The 17,601-nt window shown below is 45.1% G+C and overlaps 1 long non-coding RNA gene across 1 annotated transcript in view; it reads left to right on the top strand.

The window, feature by feature from the left end:
• Nucleotides 1-1,073, top strand: part of LOC139572533 (uncharacterized) — a 1,730-nt gene extending 657 nt beyond the window's left edge. The window contains exon 2 of the long non-coding RNA XR_011674451.1: nt 937-1,073. This is a non-coding gene — a long non-coding RNA (uncharacterized lncRNA). The remainder of the gene's footprint in view (nt 1-936) is intronic.
• The last annotated feature ends 16,528 nt before the right edge of the window (nt 1,074-17,601 follow it).

Below are 17,601 nucleotides of genomic sequence, written 5' to 3'. Positions count from 1 at the left end.
TTGTCAAGAGCCGTGCCCTATGGAGGGAAAAGGCAGGTAGGAAAGAGAGTTAGAGAGAAGTGAGAAAGAGAGAGGGCATAAGCCACACACACACACACAGAGAGAGAGAGAGAGAGAGAGAGAGAGAGAGAGAGAGAGAGAGAGAGAGAGAGAGAGAGAGAGAGAGAGAGAGAGAGAGAGAGAGAGAGAGAGAGAGAGAGAGAGAGAGAGAGAGAGAGAGAGAGAGAGAGAGAGAGAGAGAGAGAGAGAGAGAGAGAGAGAGAGAGAGAGAGAGAGAGAGTGATGGGAGGGCAAGAGGGGTGTAAAAAGAGAGAGAGAATGGAACAGTGATGGTAGAGAGAGAGGGGTAAAGAGAGAGAGAGACATTGTTACAACACAGTATATAGCCATAACATGACATTTGAAATGTCTCTATTCCTTTGGAACATTTGTGAGTGTAATGTTTACTGTTAATAACTTTTGTTTATTATCTATTTCACCTGCTGTGGCAATGTAAATATATGTTTCCCATGCCAATAAGAGAGAGAGAGAGAGAGTGAGAGAGAGAGAGAGAGAAATAGAGGGATAAAAAATGAGAGCGGGAACATGTTGTATCATCGCCCCCCGCAGCGAGCTCTTGCTCCCCACAGTGTGAAGCCAGCAGGTTAGAGGCAACAGGAATACACAATAAGACAGGCAGACAGAGGGGCAGCCCTTAATGTGCCCCGCTGCCACAGAGGTCCTAGCAGGGGTGCATTGTGGGGCAAGTCACAGAGAGAGGATCCAAACGTTTCCCTAACCATATCGAGAAATGGCCCTGTTCAGTGGAGTTCATACCTGTAGCGCTCAGAGAGGAAGAACTTTCTTTCATCTGTTTTTACTTTCTTTCTCTGATGGTTACTAATGTATGAGCCTCATGCTGATCTGGCTTCCTCTTTTTTCCTCTCCCGTCTCCAGCCAAGCTGCAGGAACAGTGCTGCCAGTGTTGTTAATGAACAGGGCCACAGAAGCAGTGCAGTGGCGTGTATTCATGGATGCCAAGGGAAACCAGGCTTCCCCAAAAAATGGACCAATAAAATCATAAAAAATGTAAACAATGATTTATATTTTGTCTCTCTGTGTTTTCATAATTTCATAATTGTATCTCACTGGAGAAAGCATCATAGAGAGTGGAACAGCGCCCCTCTGTCTCTGTATGTGTAGGCCATCTATCTGATGCTGTCTGGTCATAAAGAGTATGACATTGTTGCCGCCTGTAGCATTGAATGCAAGTGAAGCAAGGAAGCATTTGTCCTCCCTTGATAAAAAAAAGTATGAAATAATAGCCAGTCAGCGTTGCGCTAAACTGAGTGAGCTCAACAGTTTATGGTCCTGGCGCACCAAAAAAAGGAAGCCAGTTTGGATTTGGCTTCACTCCTATCACAAAGCACAAAGCAAAACTTGAATTGTTGCATCTCATTGTGTTGTTGTCCTCCAGGGGATAGCTAGCTAGCTAAAATTGTCCCTTTCCTAAATTAGCCATGGATGGAGATAGGAATTTGGACTTGTAGTTTTATTTAATTCTCCGTACAAACCAAATCAAATCCAATTTTATTAGTCACATGCACCGAATATAACAGTGAAATGCTTACTTACAAACCCATAACCAACAATGCAGTTTAAAAAATACAAATAAGAAATAAAAATAACAAATAATTAAAGAGCAGCAGTAAAATAACAATAGGGAGACGGTACAGAGTGAATGTGCGGGGGCACTGGTTATTCGAGGTAATTGAGGTAATATGTACATGTAGGTAGAGTTATTAAAGTTACTATGGATAGATAATAACAGAGAATAGCAGCGGCATAAAAGAGGGGGGGCAATGCAAATAGTCTGGGTAGCCATTTGATTAGATGTTCAGGAGTCTTATGGCTTGGGGGTAGAAGCTGTTTAGAAGCCTCTTGGACCTAGACTTGGCGCTCCGGTACCGCTAGCCATGCGGTAGCAGAGAGAACAGTCTATGACTAGGGTGGCTGGAGTCGTTGACAATTTTCAGGGCCTTCCTCTTACACAGCCTGGTATAGAGGTCCTGGATGGCAGCAAGCTTGACCCCAGTGATTTACTGGGCCAAACGCACTATCCTATGTAGTGCCTTGCGGTCGGAGGTCCAGCAGTTGCCATACCAGGCAGTGATGCAACCATTCAGGATGCTCTTGATGGTGCAGCTGTAGAACCTTTTAAGGATCTGAGGACCCATGCCAAATATTTTCAGTCTCCTGAGGGGGAATAGGTTTTGTCGTGCCCTCTTTACGACTGTCTTGGTGTGATTGGACCATGTTAGTTTGTTGATGATGTGGACACCAAGGAACTTGAAGCTCTCAACCTGCTCGACTACAGCCCTGTCGATGAGAATGGGGGTGTGCTCGCTCCTCCTATTCCTTTAGTCCACAATGATCTCCTTTGTCTTGATCACGTTGAGGGAGAGGTTGTTGTCCTGGCACCACACGGCCAGGTCTCTGACCTTCTCCATATTGGCTGTCTTGTCGTTTTTGGTGATCAGGCCTACCACGGTTGTGTCACCTGCGCCTTCGACCAATGATTATAATAGCGATTCTGATCCAACCATAAATTCATACATTGTGCCCCTAAACTGAGAGGACGGACGTTCAATATGTAGCTAGATGTAGAAGGCTAATGTTAACTAGCTAACTTTGCCCATGAAAGAAAGTTAGGCTAGCGAGCAAGCATTTTAGCCAGGTAGCCTAAGACAACAAAAAATAAAAGCGTGTACTGTAGACCTTTCCGTCAACTTGAAAGATAATTTTGGGACACACCCTGTGATAGGTGCTCCCTAAGTGTTTTACTAGCCTGAGTTACAATACTCTACACCATCATTCATTGTTCACATCGTGAATTTTGAAAACTTTCAACTGAATTATGTGTTTGGTGTTGGCCTGGCAGGGACAATATGGACTGCCCAGACTTTCAATGTAGCTGTTTGCTTGCAGAGAACTACAGGGGCGAAGTGGCTACTCTTATTAAAGCTACTGGCTAATCCACACCCGCCTACTGTACTTTACATTTTTCTTCTACCTCAATAGCCGAACGCAGCTCTGGTCCGACGGAAGTGTAGCTGCCATGTTGGCTCTCAATAGCCGATTGGCCGGTACTCTGCAGGGATCCCTCCACAAAGGGGACTCCCCCTTCCATGGTGAACGGAGCTAGTAGGACGATCCTGGATGACTTGGGGGATGTTCCTGATCTCAATCCTACCAACCAGCCATGGAGATATGTCACTCTTCGTGGATGTTGAAGAAAGCATCCGCTGGCCATGGGGCCTCCTTGTCGAACCTTTTCTCAATATAGGGGGTGCTGTTTCAACGTTAGCATTTATCGTCTCCAAATTAAACTGCCTCATACTCAATTCTTGCTCGTACAATATGCATATTATTGTTATTATTGGATAGAAAACACTCTCTAGTTTCTATAGCCGTTTGAATTATGTCTCTGAGTGAAACAGAACTCATTCTACAGCACTTTTCCTGATATGGAGTGAGATTTCAGAAATTTTGGCCTCTGGTCCCAGGTCAGTTTTAAAGTCCCTGTAAATCCTATGAGGATACAAACACTGCCCATGCCTTCCTCTAGATGTCAGTAAGAGGTGACAATTTGAATGGAGTCGATTGCGCAATCAGGGCCTGTATAAAACGCCAAAGACCGGATGTACCGTTCTTTTCCTGCTGCGCCTGACGCAAGATGGACGTCGGACTGGCTCTCTTTCCAAGCGTTGGTTTAGCCACTTATATATCGCCGGTCATGTTTTTACTCGTTTATAGGTGTTAAAAACATCATAAGGTAGTTAATTTAAACTGTTTTATAGCAATTTATATCCGTTTAGTGCGATTTTGAGGCATTGCTTTGTGATGCACTTTGAAGCGCCGGGCACGTTTCGGGGTCCCGGTCGAACGTTAGTGGGCATTTCGACGGACAAGAGGACATCTTTCGACCAAAAGAAGATTAGACCCAAGAAAGGATACATTGCCCAAGATTCTGATGGAAGATCACCTCATAGTAAGAAATATTTAAGATGATAAATCGTTGTTCTGTCGAAAATTGTTAAACGCATATTCCGCCATTTTTTTTGGTATAGCTTCGCTTGGCGAACCCTGTATTGCACAGTAAGGATAATTTTAGAAATGTAATTCAGCGATTGCATTAAGAACTAATTTGTCTTTCGATTGCTGTCCCTATATTTTTTAGTCAAGTTTACGATTAGTTATTCATTACGCCAGATCACTGTCCAAAATGGCGCCCGACATTTTCAGGCTAGTTTTGCTAGTATTGTCATGTTATAACCACGTTTTTTTGTGGCTAAATATGCACATTTTCGAACAAACTCTATATGTATGTTGTAATATGATGTTACAGGAGTGTCATCGGAAGAATTCTGAGAAGGTTAGTGAAAAAATTAATACATTTTGGCGATGATTACGTTATCGCTCTCTTTGGCTTGTATCAATGCTCGGGTAACGTTTGCACATGTGGTATGCTAATATAACGATTTATTGTGTTTTCGCTGTAAAACACTTAGAACATCTGAAATATTGTCTGAATTCACAAGATCTGTGTCTTTCCATTGCTGTGAGCTGTGTATTTTTAAGAAATGTTTTATGATTAGTAATTAGGTAATACATGTTGCTCTCTGTATTTATTCTAGTCGAGTTGTGATGGTGGGTGCAATTGTAAACTATGATTTCTACCTGAAATATGCAAAATTTTCTAACAAAACCTATCCTATACAATAAATATGTTATCAGACTGTCATCTGATGAGGTTTTTTCTTGGTTAGTGGCTATCAATATCTTTATTTGGCCGAATTGGTGATAGCACCTGATGGAGTAAGAAACTGATGGAGTTAGAAAAGTGGTGTCTTTTGCTAACGTGGTTAGCTAATAGATTTACATATTGTGTCTTCCCTGTAAAACATTTTAAAAATCTGAAATGGTGGCTTTATTCACAAGATCTGTATCTTTCATCTGGTGTCTTGGACTTGTGATTTAATGATATTTAGATGGTAGTATTTACTTGTGACGCTATGCTAGGCTATGCTAGTCAGCTTTTTTACTGTGGGGGGTGCTCCCGGATCCGGGATGAGTACCAACTAAAAGTTAAGCCCGGACCGGACACAGACCAGAAACGCCTTTGCCGCCCTGGATCCAGAGGTTCCGGCGCCTTCTTCCTTAGGGGCTTCCAATTCGAGATTGGATCCGGAGGTACCTATGCCTTTGTCCTCTGTTCTGTCTCCCACTCCAGTGGCTTCTACCTAGGGTTCAGATCCTCAGAGCTCCCACCCTCATCAGACCGTGAGGCTGCCTGAGAGACTGGCCCATTCATCATCCACGATGGTACTACAGCCGGCTCGGGTCCAACGGGCCCCACGGGCCCCACTGCCGTTTGGTCCTTGAGGGGTCTTCTAAACCACTCGAGGCAAAAGAACGGCCGGACCTGTTTCACCAGCTGTCATCATCGGCAGCTCTATGGTGAGAAACGTCTCGGTGCAAAAAAACTGTGCTACCCAGGAGCACGAGTACAGGACATTACAAGGCTGTTTCCGACCGTTCTACGACAGATGCCGGAAGCTGACGCTCTTGTACTCCATGTTGGGTCAAACGACATCAGGATGGCTAGTTTGGAACTTCTGAAAATTTATTTTAAAGAAGTGATTCTAGCATTGAGAAATTCCTAAAAGCGGACAATCATTTCAGGTCCGGTACCATCATTGGCCCGCAGGTGTGAACGATTCAGCAGGCTACTGGCATTACACACCTGGCTAAAAGACTACTGTAGCTCTGCTGGAGTCACTTTTATAGATAACTCTGACACCTTCTGGAAACAGAAGATATTCTACAGGAATGACGGTGTCCATCCAAATCATCTTGGCTCCTGGACTCTGTCCACGCATTTCAAGGCTGCGCTGAGACAATGACTTATCAATGACCCAAGATCAGCTCAGTTAATCCCTCCCATTGTGACAATGAGTTGTCATAATGCTGCATCAAATGTACTTTATCCCAGGGGCATTGGCAGACACAATGTAAGTAACTTAATTCAAGTCCCTATAACTGCCCTCAATAACTCTGTTGATCCTACAGCTATTGTATGCAGTAATCGTGTGCCTATGAACCAGAGTTACACTGTTAGCACTGAGGCGGTTTGCCCTAATAGGAAGTCTTCACTGTGTGTAGCTCAGCTTCAATATAAATAACATGAGCGACTCTACTTATGATAAGCTTCCCAGTAAAGCATTGAAAACAATCAATCAATCCAGAAGAGTGCTAAACCCTTATTAAACTTCTGGAATAAATGTTGTTTGATCAGATACAATGCTATTTTACAGTAAAAAATTGACAACAGACTTTCAGCACCCTTTAGGGAAGGACATTCAACAAGCACAGCGCTTACACAAATGACTGATGATTGGCTGAGAGAAATTGCTGATAAAAAGATTGTGGGGGGTGTTTTCTTAGACTTCAGTGCGGCTTTTGACATTATCGATCAAAGTCTGATGCTGGAAAAATGTGTTTTGGCTTTACACCCCCTGCTATATTCCGGATAAAGAGATACTTGTGTAACATAACACAGAGGGTGTTCTTTAATGGATGCTTCTCCAACAAAATCCAGTTAAAATCAGGAATTCCCCAGAGCAGCTGTTTTGGCCCCGCATTGTTTTTTGGACAAATCATTCACTAAACTCTAATCCGCAACTAAATCTCGTAATGAATAATGTGTACATTGAGGAAAATAAGGTGACTAAACTGCTTGGAGTAACCTTGGACTGTAAACTGTCATGGTCAAAACATATTGATACAACGGTAGCTAAGATGGGGAGAAAGTCTGTCCACAATAAAGAGCTGCTCTGCCTTAGCACTATTAACAAGTCAGGTCCTACAGGCCCTAGTTTTGTAGAGGGACTTAGGAAAATTACAATTGGCTCAGAACAAGGCAGCTTGATGGCCCTAAAAGTACACAGAGAGCTAACATTAATGCCTTGGCAGCAGCTAATGGGAATCCGTAATAAATCCAAATACATTGACATTTCTCCACAAGTAGGGTGAGTCAACATGTTTTTTCTACTTGCACGAATGCTCACACACACTCAAACACACACACACACAATTCAGAACCATTGACAGCCACAAAATATTTAGTGTAACATATACACTGTTAGTCAGGAAAAAGGTGCAGAAGGTGAATTTAATAATGAAACAATACCGATGAAGAAACATAGAAGCGTACAGAACGTGAGATATAACAATACTACCTAATGACTGATGTCAACTGAGGGCAAAATAAAGTGGGAGTAATCACGGAGTAAATGACGACCAGGTGTGCATAATGATGGGAAGCAGGTGTGCGTAATAATTAGTTGCCAGGGCTGGTGGTTAGTAGACCAGCGGCGTTGAGCGCCGGAGGACTTTACCCCTCCCAGTTCACCAGGTACTGGAGGTACTGGAGCCAACCCCCACGACTTTGGGAGTCCAGGTCCGGGTGGGACCTAATAGCATAGGCGGGGGTCCCCTCAAGGCGGTGTGGGGGGGGGGCATTTTGGCCCATTCCTCCTGACAGAGCTGGTGTAACTGAGTCAGGTTTGTAGGCCTCCTTAAACGCTTTTTCAGTTCTGCCCACAAACTTTCTATAGGATGAGGTCAGGGCCACTCCAATACCTTGACTTTCTTGCCCTTAGCCATTTTCCACAACTTTGGAAGTATGCTTGGGGTCATTGTCCATTTGGAAGACCCATTTGCGACCAAGCTTTAACTTCCTGACTGATGTCTTGAGATTTTGCTTCAATGTATCCACATCATTTTCCTACCTCATGATGCCATCTATTTTGTGAAGTGCACCCGTCCCTCCTGCAGCAAAGCACCCCACAACATGATGCTGCCACCCCCATGCTTCACGGTTGGGATGGTGCTCTTCGGCTTGCAAGCTTCCCCCTTTTTCCTCCAAACATAACGATGGTCATTACGGCCAAACAGTTCTATTTTTGTTTCATCAGACCAGAGGACATTTCTCCAAAAAGTACAATCTTTGCCCCCATGTGCAGTTGCAAACCGTAGTCTGGCTTTTTTATGGGGGTTTTGGAGCAGTGGCTTCTTCCTTGCTGAGCGGCCTTTCAGGTTATGTCGATATAGGACTCATTTTACTGTGGATATAGATATTTTTGTACCTGTTTCCTCCAGCATCTTCACATGGTCCTTTGCTGTTGTTCTGGGATTGATTTGCACTTTTCACACCAAAGTACGTTCATCTCTAGGAGACAGAACACGTCTCCTTCCTGAGTGGTATGACGGCTGTGTGGTCTCATGGTATTTATACCTGCGTACTATTGTTTGTACAGATGAACGTGGTACCTTCAGACGTTTGGAAATTGCTCCCAAGGATGAACCAGACTTGTGGAGGTCTACAATTTTCTTTGAGGTCTTGGTGGATTTATTTGATTTTCCCATTATGTCAAGCAAAGAGGCACTGAGTTTGAAGGTAGGCCTTGAAAAACATCCACAGGTACACCTCCAATTGACTCAAATGATGTCAATTAGCCTATCAGAAGCTTCTAAATCCATGACATCATTTTCAGGAATTTTCCAAGCTGTTTAAGGCACAGTCATTTTAGTGTACTTAAACTTCTGACACACTGGGATTGTGATACACAGTGAATTATAAGTGAAATAATCTGCCTGTAAACAATTGTTGGAAAAATTACTTGTGTCATGTACAAAGTACATGTCCTAACCGACTTGCCAAAACTTTAGTTTGTTAGCAACGAATTTAATGACTCCAACCTAAGTGTATTTAAACTTCCGACTTCAAATGTACATCTGGAGCATGAGTTGACATAGTGGGAGACGTCCTGTGCCAAGGTGGACCACCAATATTTATTGGAGATGGATGGGATGGTGGGGGTGATACTAGGTGTCCAATGGCGAAGGCGAAGGATGTGTCTGCCCAGGTCAACAGACGATATCTCACCCCCGTGGGGATGTAGATGAGCTGTGGACAGGTAGAAGGAGCGGGCTTCCTCTCCAGAGCCTGGCGGATGAACACATCTACGTCCCAAAGCACGGTGCAGACGATTCGGGAGGACAGATTGTTGGAGAGGAGTACACTCACAGGACCCTCGACCGATGTGGAACCAGAGGTTGCGGAATTCATGTCCTCCGGCATCCTGGTCCCCAAGCTGTGATTCTCATCCTTTACCAGGAGATGGTGGGGTTATGAAGTTGGAGCCACGGGAGGCCGAGGATAACTTTGTGTACGGGTGCGGTGATGAGGAAGGGAAAGCTTTCTTGGTGCATGGGTCCCACGGTTAGGGTAAGTGGTCCTGTGATGTGAGTAATTGTGCCGGATCCCAATGGTCGCTTATCCAGGGCTTGGACATAAAAATGAGAGGAGAGTGGGTATGAAGTTAAGTTCAGGGAGGAGGCGAGGGCCTAGTTGATGAAATCCCCTGCGGCACCGAAGTCCACTAGAGCTGTAGAGACAACACCTGAGGGACAGCCAGCCAGTGAAATGGGAACCAGAAAGTGTTTGCCGGAAAACGATGATGATGAAATACCCACGCCAATACTGGGAGATGGAAGATCATGGGGCCACGCCTCTGCTCTAGTGGACTCTGGGTTAGGACGCACCGGACACCTATTTGCACAGTCCTCTCAAGAATAGAGTGCGGAGCGCCGGCTCATTCCATCTGCTGGAGGCTGCCATAGTCCAAAAGGTGAGGGTGTACTCCACAGCGGTCTGGGCACCCTGCTGGAGTTTGAGAAGTCAATCACCTCCCTCTCTGCCCTCTGGAGGACGGTCGAAGACCGCCCTGAACAGAGCCATGAACCTCTCATAGGAACCCAGCTCTTCCTCTCTCCCAGATGGCTGTAGTCCACTCCAACGCCCGTCCGGTCAGCAGGGAAATGACCGTGGCAACCTTGGACCTCTTGGTGGTGGGTGCTCCCATCTGATAGGCAAAATAGCGGGAGCACTGGAGTAGCAAGCCAGGGCATTCCAATGGAGTACCGTCATACTTCTCCAGAAGGGACAGTTGGGCATCGCTGACCTGGGTGGACGGCTGGGTAGGCTGAGGGAATGGCTCACTGTGACGACCCGTGGTCAGAGGCCCTCTGTTAGACGTATGGATAGCCTTGCTGGTGGTGTCAAGGCAATGGAGAACACAGAGGACCTCCTTTATGGTCGTACCCAGTTGCTCCAGCTGGTCGTGGTGTTGGTGGAGTAGATGACCCTGTTCCTTGACCATCTGGAAAATGATGTTATCCTCTGCTGCCTCCATTTTTAAGAGGTAGTATTCTGTAACATATACACTGGGAGTCAGGTGCAGAAGGTGAGTTTAATAATGAAACGATACCGATGAACAAACATTGAAGCATACAGAACGTGAGAGAAAACAATGCTACCTAAAAACTGCTGTCAACTGAGCACTAAATAAAGTGGGAGTAACAATGGAGTAAATAACGACCAGGTGTGCGTAATGAAGGGAAGCAGGTGTGTGTAATAATAGTTGCCAGTGCTGGTGGTTAGTAGACCGGCGACATCAAGCGCCGGAGGGAGGCAGCAGGAGTAGGCGTGACATTTAGCTTACGTTGATTGAGCTAAATCGTTTTTGGTATATTTTAGTTGTCACTGCATTAGACTAAGCATAGATGACTTAATGATGTTGAAATGTTGAAGTTGAAATGGTGCTGGAATAGTAGATGCAACTCCTGTTTTCTTTCCGACTTACAGGAACTCTCCGTGGTTCTAAATCAATAGCTGTTTATTAGTAACATGGCTTTTTTCATGTCTTGCTTTCCCCAGCGATTTTATCCACGTGCCGCTACTGTAGCAGTGGACCCCTAACGGAGAGTTCCTATCCTCTTCTCTCCTCTCCTGTTTCCAGCCAGGCTGCATGAACAGTGCTGCCAGTGTTGTTTTGAACAAGGCCACTAGAGCAGTACACTCCTAACGGAGAGTTCCTGTAACGGGTTTCGTCCTCTTCGTCTGAGGAGGAGTAGCAAGGATCGGACCAATACGCAGCGTGGTAAGTGTCCATAATGATATATTTAATAAATCAAAACGAACACTAAACGAAATAACAAAAGTACAAAACAAACAACCCGAAACAGTCCCGTATGGTAAAAACACTAACACAAGATACAACCACCCACAAAACACAAAGGAAAACAGGCTACCTAAATATGGCTCCCAATCAGAGACAACGACTGACACCTGCCTCTGATTGAGAACCATACTAGGCCAAACACATAGAAACAGACAACCTAGACATACAACATAGAATGCCCACCCACATCACACCCTGACCAAACAAAACATAGAAACATACAAAGCAATCTATGGTCAGGGCGTGACAGTTCCTCTATTTTTGTAGCTGATTAGCAGACAACTTTCCAAGTCAAATGTTCTCTCATTCAGTGCTGTATGATCCTGCTAGACAACAATACATACAGTTACACCAGTCTTTTGATGTTGTTGCTATTGTAATCAGCTCCAAGGAAAACAAGTGGGCTCAAACATCGGAATTACAGTTTTTGGGGTCCAAGGTCCCCCTACTCTTGTAATTTAGTCATGGGGCCTCCACAGATTATCTTTGGTGCCACCCTGGATTTTGCTTCCATTCAGCTACAAGAGCATTAGTGAGGTCGGGCACTGATGTTGGGTGATTAGGCCTGGCTCACTGTCTGCGTTCCAATTCATCTCAAAGGTGTTTGATGGGGTTGAGGTCAGGGCTCTGTGCAGGACAGTCAAGTTCTTAAACACCGATCTCAACAAACCATTTCTGTATGGACCTCGCTTTGTGTCTGGGGGCATTGTCATGCTGAAATAGGAAAGGGCCTTCCCCAAAATGTTGCCACAAAGTTGGAAGCACAGAATCATCTAGGATGTCATTGTATGCTGTAGCGTTAAGATTTCCCTTCACTGGAACTAAGGGGCCCGAACCATGAAAAACAGTCCCAGACCATTATTCCTCCTCCACCAAACGTTACAGTTGGCACTATGCATTGGGGCAGGTAGCGTTCTCCTGGCATCCGCCAAACCCAGATTTGTCCGTTGGACTGCCAGATGGTGAAGCATGATTCATCACTCTAGACAACGATCTTCCACTGCTCCAGAGTCCAATGTCGGCGAGCTTTACACCACTCCAGCCGACGCTTGGCATTGCACATGGGGATCTTAGGCTTGTGTGCAGCTGCTCGGCCATGGAAACGCAATTCATGAAGCAGTTATTGTGCCGACGTTGCTTCCAGAGGCAGTTTGGAACTCGGCAGTGAGAGTTGTAGCCGAGGACAGAGGATGTTTACTCGCTATGTGCTTCCTTCCCGTTCTGAGAGCTTGTGTGAACTACCACTTTGCGATTGTTGCTCCTAGACATTTCCACTTCACAAAAAAAGCACTTACAGTTGACTGGGGAAGCTCTAGCAGGGCAGAAATTTGACGGTACTGACTTTTTGGAAAGGTAGAATCCTATGATGGTGCCCCATTGAAAGCCACTGAGCTCTTCAGTAAGACCATTCTACTGCCAATGTTTTTCTGTAGAGATTGCATGGCTGTGTGCTCGATTTTGTACACTTGTCAACAACAGGTGTGTTTAGAAAACCAAATCCACTAATTTGAAGAGGTGTCCACATACTTTTGTATATGTAGTGTATATCAAAAACTAAAGCCCTTTTAGTGTCTTGGCCACTAGACTATAACGGAGAAGTAGTTTCCTCTTTCCCTCTAGCGTGCATGCGTGTGTATGTGCATGCATTTGAGTCAATGTGAATGTGTGCGTATCGTTGTCATTCAGTGTTCTAGGACTGTGATAGTGTATCTGGGTGTGTGAGTCCCATTGAACATTCCCCTGGTGGTCGGCTGACACTGCAGAGCGGAGCAGAACAGAGCTGGGAAGTGTACTGTACTGCTGGTGTACAGTTGAACCAGCTTCCCCTGACGTCTCCTGATAGCAGGCAGTTTAGAGCACGACAGCAGCACAGAGACACACACGCGCAAAAACACACACACACACTCACACACACACATACACACAACCGAGTCACACACACAGTCTATTTATACTGTAGTGCTGCTCTTCTGATCACGAGACGGTACTTCTAACCACACCACCGAGACATCACAACCACTCACTTCACCTGCCAGGTCACCCGTGATACAAGTCAGTACTCAACGTCCATCCACGTCTGAGGACGTCGGGAGATGACGTGGGAACTGGCCACTAGGGGCAACAGTGAGCGCTGTTACCTTCAAGTCGGTTTCGGTTTTGCTAGGGCTTTGTGCATGGGCATCAGCATCTGCCTCTGATTCTAAAGGTTGCAAGTATGAAGTTGTTTTTTGAGACTTTTGTTTTAAGCCTATCCGAAACCTTAGCCCTTACCTTAACCATTAGGAGTTAATTCCTAACCTTATGATTTTGAAGTTAATGCCTACACTTAACTTGTATCACTTCAAAATTTGAAGTTTGCAAAAAATAAATCATGTATTTGTATACATTTTCTCTATCAAAGACACATTACCTGACCTTTAAATATTTGCATAATGCAAAAGAACAGGGATTTACTAAGAGAAAGGATAATGTATGAAAATACAGTAGATCTAATAATCCTGAGAAGCACAGTGATAGTGTAGGAATGCAGATCTAGTTCATGAATGAAGGTTGAACAGTACAGTTCCCTCACATCATTATCTGAGTCCCAAAATGGCACCGCATTCCCCTCCGGCCCTGGTCAAAATATAGTCCACTTTATAGGGAATAGGGTGCCATTAGGGACGTAAGGCACTGCTTTAGACGACAGAAATAAAGTCATCAGCTATCACCTTGCTCTGAAGAGACCAGTATAGAACTGTATCAGGCAGGGCGGCAGGCAGGCAGGACAGGACAGGATAGGACAGAATAGAACAGGACAGAACAAGACAGGACAGAACAGGACAGGACAGGACAGGATAGGACAGAACAAGACAGGATAGGACAGAACAGGATAGAACAGGAGAGGATAGGACAGAACAGGACAGGACAGAATAGAACAGGACAGAACAAGACAGGATAGAACAGAACAGGACAGGACAGAATAGAACAGGACAGAACAAGACAGGACAGGACAGGACAGGACAGGACAGAACAGGACAGGATAGGACAGAACAAGACAGGATAGGACAGAACAGGATAGAACAGGACAGGATAGGACAGAACAGGACAGGGCAGGACAGTACAGAATAAAACAGGACAGAACAAGACATGATAGGACAGAACAGGACAGAACAGGACAGTATAGGACAGAACAGGACAGGACAGGACAGAATATAACAAGACAGGATAGGACATAACAGGACAGGACAGAATAGAACAGGACAGAACAAGACAGGACAGAACAGGACAGGATAGGACAGAACAGATAGGACAGAACAGGACAGGATAGGACAGAACAAGACAGGATAGGACAGAACAGGACAGAACAGGACAGGATAGGACAGAACAGGACAGGACAGAATAGAACAAGACAGGATAGGACAGAACAGGACAGTATAGGACAGAATAGGACAGGACAGGACAGAATAGAACAGGACAGAACAAGACAGGATAGGACAGAACAGGACAGGGCAGGACAGAATAGAACAAGACAGGATAGGACAGAACAGGACAGGACAGGACAGAATAGAACAGGACAGAACAAGACAGGATAGGACAGAACAGGACAGGACAGAATAGAACAGGACAGGACAGGACAGAACAGGACAGGATATGACAGAACAAGACAGGATAGGACAGAACAGGACAGAACAGTACAGGATAGGACAGAACAAGACAGGATAGGACAGAACAAGACAGGATAGGACAGAACAGGACAGGATGGGACAGAACAAGACATGATAGGACAGAATAGGACAGAACAGGACAGTATAGGACAGAACAAGACAGGATAGGACAGAATAGGACAGGACAGGACAGAATAGAACAGGACAGAACAAGACAGAATAGAACAGGACAGAACAAGACAGGATAGGACAGAACAGGACAGTATAAAACAGAACAGGACAGGACAGGACAGAATAGAACAAGACAGGATAGGACAGAACAGGACAGGACAGAACAGAATAGAACAGGACAGTATAAAACAGAACAGGACAGGACAGGACAGAATATAACAAGACAGGATAGGACATAACAGGACAGGACAGAATAGAACAGGACAGAACAAGACAGGACAGAACAGGACAGGATAGGACAGAACAAGACAGGATAGGACAGAACAGGACAGGATAGGACAGAACAGGACAGAATAGGACAGAATAGGACAGAACAGGACAGTATAGGACAGAACAGGACAGGACAGAATAGAACAAGACAGGATAGGACAGAACAGGACAGTATAGGACAGAATAGGACAGGACAGGACAGAATAGAACAGGACAGAACAAGACAGGATAGGACAGAACAGGACAGTATAAAACAGGACAGGACAGGACAGAATAGAACAAGACAGGATAGGACAGAACAGGACAGGACATGATAGGACAGAACAGAATAGAACAGGACAGAACAAGACAGGATAGGACAGAACAGGACAGGACAGAATAGAACAGGACAGAACAGGACAGAACAGGACTGGATATGACAGAACAAGACAGGATAGGACAGAACAGGACAGAACAGTACAGGATAGGACAGAACAAGACAGGATAGGACAGAACAAGACAGGATAGGACAGAACAGGACAGGATGGGACAGAACAAGACATGATAGGACAGAATAGGACAGAACAGGACAGTATAGGACAGAACAAGACAGGATAGGACAGAATAGGACAGGACAGGACAGAATAGAACAGGACAGAACAAGACAGAATAGAACAGGACAGAACAAGACAGGATAGGACAGAACAGGACAGTATAAAACAGAACAGGACAGGACAGGACAGAATAGAACAAGACAGGATAGGACAGAACAGGACAGGACAGAACAGAATAGAACAGGACAGTATAAAACAGAACAGGACAGGACAGGACAGAATAGAACAAGACAGGATAGGACAGAACAGGACAGGACAGAACAGAATAGAACAGGACAGAACAAGACAGGATAGGACAGAACAGGACAGAATAGAACAGGACAGAACAAGACAGGATAGGACAGGACAGAACAGGACAGTATAGAACAGAACAGGACAGGACAGGACAGAATAGAACAAGACAGGATAGGACAGAACAGGACAGGACAGAATAGAACAGGACAGAACAAGACAGGATAGGACAGAACAGGACAGAATAGCAGGACAGGACAGGACAGGACAGAACAGGACAGGGCAGAACAGGACAGGGCAGAACAGATTAGGAGGACAGAACAGGAAAAACCGGACAGGATACGACAGAACAGGACAGGACAGAACAGGACAGTATAGGACAGAACAGGACAGGACAGGACAGAACAGGACATAACAAGACAGGATAGGACAGAACAGGACAGGACAGAATAGCAGGACAGGATAGACAGAACAGGACAGGGCAGAACAGGACAGGACAGAACAGATTAGGAGGACAGAACAGGTAAAACCGGACAGGATACGACAGAACAGGGCAGGACAGGACAGAACAGGGCAGAACAAAACAGAGCAGGACAGAACAGGACAAAACAGGACAAAACAGGACAGGATAGGACAGGATAGGACAGAACAGGACAGGACAAAACAGAGCAGGAATGGAAACAGCAGTAACCAAAACTTCCTACAGTACAGAGAGTGCATACATTTCTAGTGTATTTCACCCAACGCAGGAAATGAACCCACAACCTTGGCGCTGCTAACGCCATGCTCACACCATGTCTGCATGCTATCTGTAGGGGCAGACAGAATGTGATTTACCCATAACCCATAACCAGCGGTGGTCACGGCAATCTACCTTCACACTGAGGCTGTGTCCCAAATGGCACCCTATTCCCTTCACAGTGCCCCTCAAAAGTAGTCAACTATAAAGGAATAAGGTGCCATTTGGAACACAGCCTTTAAATGACATTCTGCCAATGAAGGTGGTTTTAGAATACAATACAAATCTCTAACCAACGGTTGTCACAGCGATCTCCCTTTACACTGAGTTAATGTGATGGTTTATTTTGATTAGCCTCAGTATGTTAACAACTGTCATTCTGCTCTCACTTACCAACCCGCTGTGAGGATTAATGGGACTGGTGGGTCTAATCTAATCAGCCTCTCAGATTACACACTATTACACACTGAAGTCTGGAACGCTCACAGAGCAGGACTCTACAGATGAACTCTGGCTCTCTCAGTCTGCTGACGTTGAAATAAACATTGATTACAAGCTCTCCATCATCACATCCCCATGGGCCCTGGTCAAATGTAGTGCACTATACAGGGAATAGGGTGCAATTTGGGATGCAGCCTTAAACTCCTCCCACCATCAAATTGCCAAGCACAGAGATGGTGTCTCTTGGTACAAAAAAAAATCCCCTTCAATGTAAGTCAAACTGTTTCTTCAGATAAGTACAGTATACTATAAACATCTTCAATGTAAGTCAAACTGATTCGGCAGGTAAGTACAGTAGACTATAAACATCTTCAATGTAAGTC

The sequence above is a fragment of the Salvelinus alpinus genome, chromosome 4 (assembly GCF_045679555.1).
Source record: "Salvelinus alpinus chromosome 4, SLU_Salpinus.1, whole genome shotgun sequence".
NCBI classification, from domain to species: Eukaryota; Metazoa; Chordata; class Actinopteri; order Salmoniformes; family Salmonidae; genus Salvelinus; species Salvelinus alpinus.
The sequence above is the reverse complement of the archived record's forward strand: the minus strand, read 5'-3'. Positions and strand labels throughout refer to the sequence as shown.